The sequence below is a fragment of the Miscanthus floridulus genome, chromosome 2 (assembly GCF_019320115.1).
Source record: "Miscanthus floridulus cultivar M001 chromosome 2, ASM1932011v1, whole genome shotgun sequence".
NCBI classification, from domain to species: Eukaryota; Viridiplantae; Streptophyta; class Magnoliopsida; order Poales; family Poaceae; genus Miscanthus; species Miscanthus floridulus.
Window position 1 is genome coordinate 146,882,414 of NC_089581.1, and position 7,435 is coordinate 146,889,848.

The window sequence follows — 7,435 nt, forward strand, 5'->3', positions numbered from 1 at the left end:
CTTGGAATTTTGAAGGGAACTAAACAAGGCCCCATTACGCAGATAGGAAGCAGAAATTCAAACCAATTACGGAGATAGGAGTACATAACAAGTTACGGCAGAAATTAGAATCAAGGACTGCAGAGATGAAATTTCACCTGTTCTTGCAGGCGCCAGAGGATGCATTGATGGACCAAATCAGCAGTGTGTTGAAGATGGTGCATCAGTGCAAAAATCAATTCCAGATCTTGGCTGCTCAGAGTTGCACGGGAAGCACACATGATCTAGCCATGATGAAAAACCTGTTTGGCTCACGAGTCATGACTGTTTGCTGCTAGACCTCTACTGAGTATGTCTCCATTCTGTCATGTACCGAGGTCCAGTCCTCTGAACTGAACCTGAAATAAGAACATGTTGTCTGCTTACAAAAAAAAACCTACCAATCAACTTGAGTTGACTGGCAGGACATGCACCCTGTTCGGCAGGACTGAAAAATAAATCAAAATACTGTTCCGACTGATTATTATGAGAAAAAATACCGTTCTGTCTGAAAACACTAGTGGGCTGGCCAGCCCAGCCACAGCCGGCCAGCCAGCCGAACACTCGCATAAAATGTACAAACAACAACGTATACTCCCAACAACGTATACTCCGGTATGAATGGATCAACCACAAACTCGCCAAAATAATCGGCATAGGTGGTCTGTGATCATCCTGCTGAAGTAACTACTAACTAGTGCCAGCTTCTGTGACGAACAATTACACAAGTTGAAGGAGCGTTGCAGCTTTTGGGTCAAGAACAGGCATGGAACTACACAAGAACCTGCGACTTGGCCGCACGACGTGAGCATTTGGTGCGAGCATTCTTATTCAAGCTGCAAGCACACCCTTCCAGCAGCTCAAAGTCTTCATCGCATATTAGTATGGATGCCATCTCCGGACAGTCCAATAACATCTTAGAGCTCAGATATCCCGCAATGGTCCAAGTTTGATATAGCCGCAATTGTTTCCCAATGAACTTTCCTGTCCTGGTGTCATAATACTCTGGCCACTTGTCATCTGAGAGCCTCTTTTCTGCCACCTCAACTGCCCTCCGTGCCAAGTCACGCCTACCCATCTTGATACAGGCTAAGGTGAACTGAAAAAACCAAGACAAAATATTGATCATCATTCTAATAGGGCGAACTTTCAGGAGCATCTTGGACAGAGGATGTCAAGTCCCAAGATGTAGCGAATAACTTAAGGGCGCGTTTAGTTCCAAAATTTTTTGGTTTTTGTCCATCACATCGAATTTTTGGACGCATGAATGGAGCATTAAATATAGATAAAAAAAACTAATTGTATAGTTGGGTGAGAAATCGCGAGACGAAACTTTCGAACCTAATTAGTCCATAATTAGACACTAATTGCCAAATACAAACGAAAGTGCTACGGTAGCCTAACCCAAAATTTTTCACGAACTAAACGTGCCCTAAGTATACCTGCCACAACAGTGTAGGCCAAGATCCACCATTATGATACGACCAGGGCCTGAAAATAAAGGCAATGCAAGCCAACCTGGTTAATGCATCTGGTCTTGCTTTTGGTGAGTATTAAGAGAGAAAAGGAGGTGCTAATTCACCACATTTTAGGGCCTCATATAGATATTGACGTTCTTAAATGTTGGATGTACTGGATTTTTAACATTCCTATTCTCTAAGTACTGGGCTTTTTGTATCATCATAAATAAAACATATGATGATATGAATATTCAGAAGAAAACCAAAAAAATATAAAAAGTTCAGTTGCTCACGTGTTTTTGGGATGACTGCCGGTGATGATACGCCATTCCTCATACTCTAGTGCAGGGTAGCATATTTTGAGAGGCATGTTGGCTACTATGTCATCCCATTTGGCTTCAATAAGGTTCAGAATACCCTCTGCTTGCCTTTGAGTAGCAAGAGATGAGACAATCGCCCACAGATTCCCTAGGGAGAAAAACCTGAAATCCATGTGAGCTGTCTGCAGATTGCCTATAAGGTAACCGCCTTTCACAGGAATCCAGTCTGCAAGCCAAGACGGAATTTGCTCCGGGTAGATGTTGAATTTGTTAATAGCATCATGGGAGTACTCCTCAGTCTTATAGCGATAAATCTCATTTATCTTCTTCATATCAACCCAATAATACTCTCTGATGTGAAATGACAGCGCACTGAGCCTGTTGTTAATAGCACAGATCAAGTTCTTGGATCCATCGGTTACACCAATCATTTCTCGGGCACAGCGTAAAGCAGAATAGAACAGAGCCTGTGAAACAGATCCCATAAAATGTTTATGAGAGTCATTTTCCATATGTACTGATTTTATCTAATATATGGAGCCCATGCAATTTCAAAAACATTTAAAGGTCTTATAGGTACTAGATAGTAAATAACAGTCACAAAGTCAAATGGACAACCTAAACATATGGCAATTCAAATACCAACCAAAAAAGTCAAATTGAAATATTGAATAGAGACTAGATAGCAAGAAATTTCAAAATCTGAATAATATCATCATGCAAAAACTAACCAAACATATCGTAAGTTAAACGCCATTTGACCAACAACATATTGACTACACAGGGATCATGGGTTTGACCTTATGATCAAGGCCGACCATAACATCATCCAAAAGTTACCTAACATGATTGAGAATGTAAAGAGAAGGGTTCATCAGCTTGCCTGGATCTCAAGAGGATGACCATGTATTCCCATCCGCCGATCAATCATACATGATCCATCAGTTACAAGCAATGTAGGAAACATGTCAAATCCATCAGACAAGCACAAATTCAGTATTAGCCTGATGCCTGTCTGCACATCAACCCTTTCTTGTAGAGCGTAGTCTCCAGTAATTTTTCCATATGCCCTTAACAGGATTATCCACCAAAGACCTTAGAAAAAGAGAGCTTATCATCTAAAACAGATGTAAGAAAACCCTGATCTTCATGACTACAGTATGACTCCATAGAAATACTCACCAGAGTCAACAGGTGCTACACGTCCAATGGCTGACTCTCCAAAATCTGGGTCAAGGACCTCCTCAAATGCTTCACTATTTCCATCTTAAGGCACAGATCTAACTTTGAAACTAGCAGGCATCAACCCTTGACCAGGACTATAGCAATCCACGGTCTTCTCCCAACTCTAATAGACAAAAAAGAAAGGAAACTGTTACTTTTCCTACTAGTTTGATATTTAGAGTGAGCGAATACATTCATGAGCTAGCAGTGTGATGCCACGATGCCAAGAAACGTGTTAAAATGCAGCGTCCTATGCTACCCAATAATCAACCAGAAAAGCACCCCAACATTGGAGGATCAGTGGAGCTAGGATTTTGGTATTGGTTAAATTAAACATTTCAGCAGAAGATACCAATTTCTTCCTCCCTTTTCAAATACTAACAGTTTTGACCAAACAGGCAAACATGCATAACTAAGCACAAAGATTTTGGATAAAATTTGACCAAAGTGCCACTCATTAACATGAAAAGGTAAAATATATCTAGATGGATCAATCCACAGGTATTCATTGGGATCATAAAAGTGTTGTTGCATGCATTGGGAATCATAAAGTACCAAGTCTATTTGTGAAAAGAAAATAGGTCGAGAATTATTTGGAAACAGAGGCTGTACATGTATTAAAAATTAAATGGGGGCAAAGTATATGTATCTATTGTACACCAAAGAGCATCATGAAATAATACAAAGTCACGCAATCAGACTAGTCAATAGTCATCACGCACACAATATACCAGTACAGTAGGCATCACAGAATAATGCTAGGCAATTTGATTACATTGTCCCTTCACACACACGCCCACACAAATCCTGACATCATTTCTCCCAGTAGACAAGTGAGGCAGGATGCAGCTAATGTGAAGGCTCAAGTGACAAGTTGATGGGGACATAGCTTCACAAGGTTGGGCATGTTGCTCCACTGGTGTATTGGTTGCTGGTCTGCTGCTCCAGCTAACTAGTATGAGGGAATCAAAGGTTCAGAATTGGGGTGATAAACTAGCCAACTGGTGAGCCAGTAAAGCAGTGCATTTATCTATGTACCCCTTGTGTGTGTGTATAGTACTATTTTACAGGGTTTTCAAAAAAAAAAAAATTGCGGTATAGCTGTACTTCCATGCATACCACTTGGGATGACGAGAAAAAAAATGATAGGCTTCTTTTGACAAGGCAACATTTATCATATATGTCTCAGATATCAGTTCTCAATATCCTATATCCCCAATAACATTAGTAAAAATAAAGTACCAAATTGCTTTTAAAACAATTCAAGTCTCTAGTGTGTATGACATACCATGTGATAAAACTAGATTTATGCCTTCTCTAATAACTTTACCTGAGAACATTAGTTTAACCATCTTTCCTAGCATACATATAAATAGTTACAAATAATCAACAAGCATCAATATTCATAAACTAAATGCTGATGACACATGATCCTGGTTTTGCAAGGCAGTATTCCTACGATCTGATCATGGAGGGCATAGCTATTGAATGAAACAGAAACCTCAACTGTGACCAGCATTAAATACGAAACTGATAATATAATCTTTCTATAACTTTCTTTATCTTAACCTTATGCCCACAGAAAACCAAGAGTACCACTTATGGTAGGTCAAACCAACAGACTCTTACACTTCTCTGGTTCATAGTATGTGGGCTACCTTTAAATGCAGAAGTATTTTACACTTAGCATTGTAATGTTTGCCTATGGATTACATATGACTACAAGCTTCAGTTCATAACTAACGCCAAATACCCAAAGGCAATCAGCTATATTGGCCATATCACTAATGCTACATGATAATCTTAATAATCTAATGAAAAAAAGCTAAAGAGATAACTGAAATAGCTCAAATTAATTTAGGGCGTACCCAGTGCAGAGAGCTCCCACTTTGTGCGGGGTCTGGGAAAGGGTGTCAGTGCCAAGCCTTACCCTCGCCTGTGCAATGCGAGGAGACCGTGACTCAAACCCGGGACCTTCCGGTCACAGGCGGTAAGACTCTACTGCTTGCACCAGGCCCGCCCTTCCTCAAATTAATTTAGTCCAAAAGAATTATGGACCACTGTCAAATTAGTTCTGCGCATGTGCACGCCAAAAGACATTAAAATCCCTCAAAACTGTAAGGATCTTAAGTGAACAATTGTGCAGCAACCCTCCCAAAAGAGTTCTGAGCAAAGAACGCTGCGTCCAAATTGCAGGTACCCTGTTTTTTTTATGTGATCTTGACTCAGCATTTGAAACCTCTTGGCAGCTGCTGGAATGGCCACTATGATCAATGCATGCCCTCTTCTGACAGAAATGGCACTTGAGCAGTTTACGGTATTGCTGGACTAGATGTAGGTGAGAATATGAAATCAGAAAACTTTTTGTTTTCTTAATCAAATTGTCCAATGCTCCAATGTTTTCAACCGTTCAATTTTCTGGTAGGGTGTCTAAATCCTAGAGATTTTATATAGCTGTAATTTAAATGATTGTTCACCAGAGATTAAAATTCTCAGGTTCTAAATTGGTTATTCAAGTAAATAATCCAGAGCAATCAGACATCACCAACTTTACAAAGAGAATTATACCTTCACCAAAACTACATTTCATCAAGTAAAAAAAAAGCACAGTATGCCACTACACCACAAGTGAAGTGCATTTACTAAGTCATTCCGAGGTTTGCACGGCTCACCTGGAGCTGCAACGTGTGGAGCAGGAAGTTCTTCACAATATCGCTCTCGCCCTTGAGGAGGAACGCGATGGCCGACGGCACGAAGTCCCTAATGAACACCTGGTCATAATTGAGCATCTGGCTGGTGGACGGATCGTTCGCGGCCACCGTCCCGACGGCGCTGCCGCAGTAGTTGACGACCGCGCGGCTGAGCATACGTCAGATAACACTCATGCAAGAGCAAGAGTCTGACTATCTCCTTGTTGAAAATCATCCTGATGTTGCCGATGTCCAAACTATCGATTCCCTGGTCCAGCACACAACCGATGGTAAGAAAGTCATATACTTAGCTCATTTCTTTGCAACAAACATGAATTAAAAAATCTTCCCTTGTCATTGCAGATACCAACGCTAGAATTCCCCGATTCAACCAGATGTTATTGGTGCATCATCAGCTATTCCCCCTCTTCAGATAGAGGCTACTACAGAGAAGGTACTGTATCCTCTTCGCCATCCACTTTGTGATAAATCGCTTCAAACCTCCTAATCAAGATTTTCGTTGTACACAGGCACTCAGTCTTCCAGCCCGAAGCTATTCTTTTGATCTTGTGGAGTATTTTGATGAAGATAAAATCAGATCGTCAATCACTTCTTCTAATGAAGCTTTGTCGGAGGAGACCAGAAATTGGCTAAGAAATATTTTGCCAATATTCAAGAAGAATATAGCTGATTTGGTCCAAGATATTGATTCAATGCAAAGAGTCTTTTTGGCCATTAAGGGTGATCCATCCCTAGCTCTCTCCAGAGTCTTGTCATCTTTGTCTATTTTCGAAGATTAGGCCCTGAAGGTGAAAAAGACCCAGGGGAACTTGTCTAATCGTGAAGCCTTGCTGGCCAAGGGAAACTCCAATAGGCAAGAGGCTAAAGAGCTGACGCAGTTGATTGATAACTTGAAGAACTCTTCCCTCAGGACCGATCTAGAGTTGTCTCAACTGAAAATCAAGCGTGCAGAACTTGAGAAGGAGCTGGAAAACATGAAGGCTGCCATTGACCATCGCAAGTCCACTCTGACCCAAATAACTGATACCATCAAATAGAAGAAACAGGAACTATTGGCCAAAGTAAAAGAAGGCAGAACCATCCGAAGTAGTCTTGAGAGCACTCCTGGAACAGCCGAAGAATACGAGCGAAAGATTACAGAAGCTGATGCTATCCAGCTAGAAGTACTGAAAGTCATCTAGGGTGTTCTAAACTTATGATCTGTATGTTAACACGTGTCTTGTGTAGAACCAATGATAGCCATATTTTTCGTTGCTTCGCTATATTCCTTGTTTTCGGCTAAAGAGCCGATTTGAAAATAGCCGACTCCGTACTTCCCATCTTAATCCAATTAAGTCTAAAAACCTAGCTTTTATTAAGAGAACCCTTCGATTTTCTGCCCTCAGTTACCCAACGCTGTATTCTCATCGGCATTAATGAAGTGGCGCTTCGCCTTCTATTAATTGCGGTTGTCTTTTACGTGTTCCGAGGCGTTCGCCTTTTCGCTTCATGTCTTTAAATACCAGCCGAGGGCTTCGGCCTCAAACACATCTCCATTCACAACTGTTCCTTTGCTCTCCTCTTCCTGCCGAAACCCTACAGTGGTTTTCTTTCTCCCTTCCGTAGATCCAATCATCCTTCATGACCGGTGAGGACAATCAAAGCAAGCGCGCGACGGAGGAGTTCCCGGAGGAGATCATGCCGATGAACCAGTGTCTCCGAT

At 41.3% G+C, this 7,435-nt stretch overlaps 1 pseudogene; it reads right to left on the minus strand.

Moving 5' to 3' along the window:
* Positions 1-591: 591 nt before the first annotated feature.
* On the minus strand, positions 592-5,889 carry LOC136540013 (neutral/alkaline invertase 1, mitochondrial-like; annotated as a pseudogene).
* Between the last annotated feature and the right edge of the window lie 1,546 nt (positions 5,890-7,435).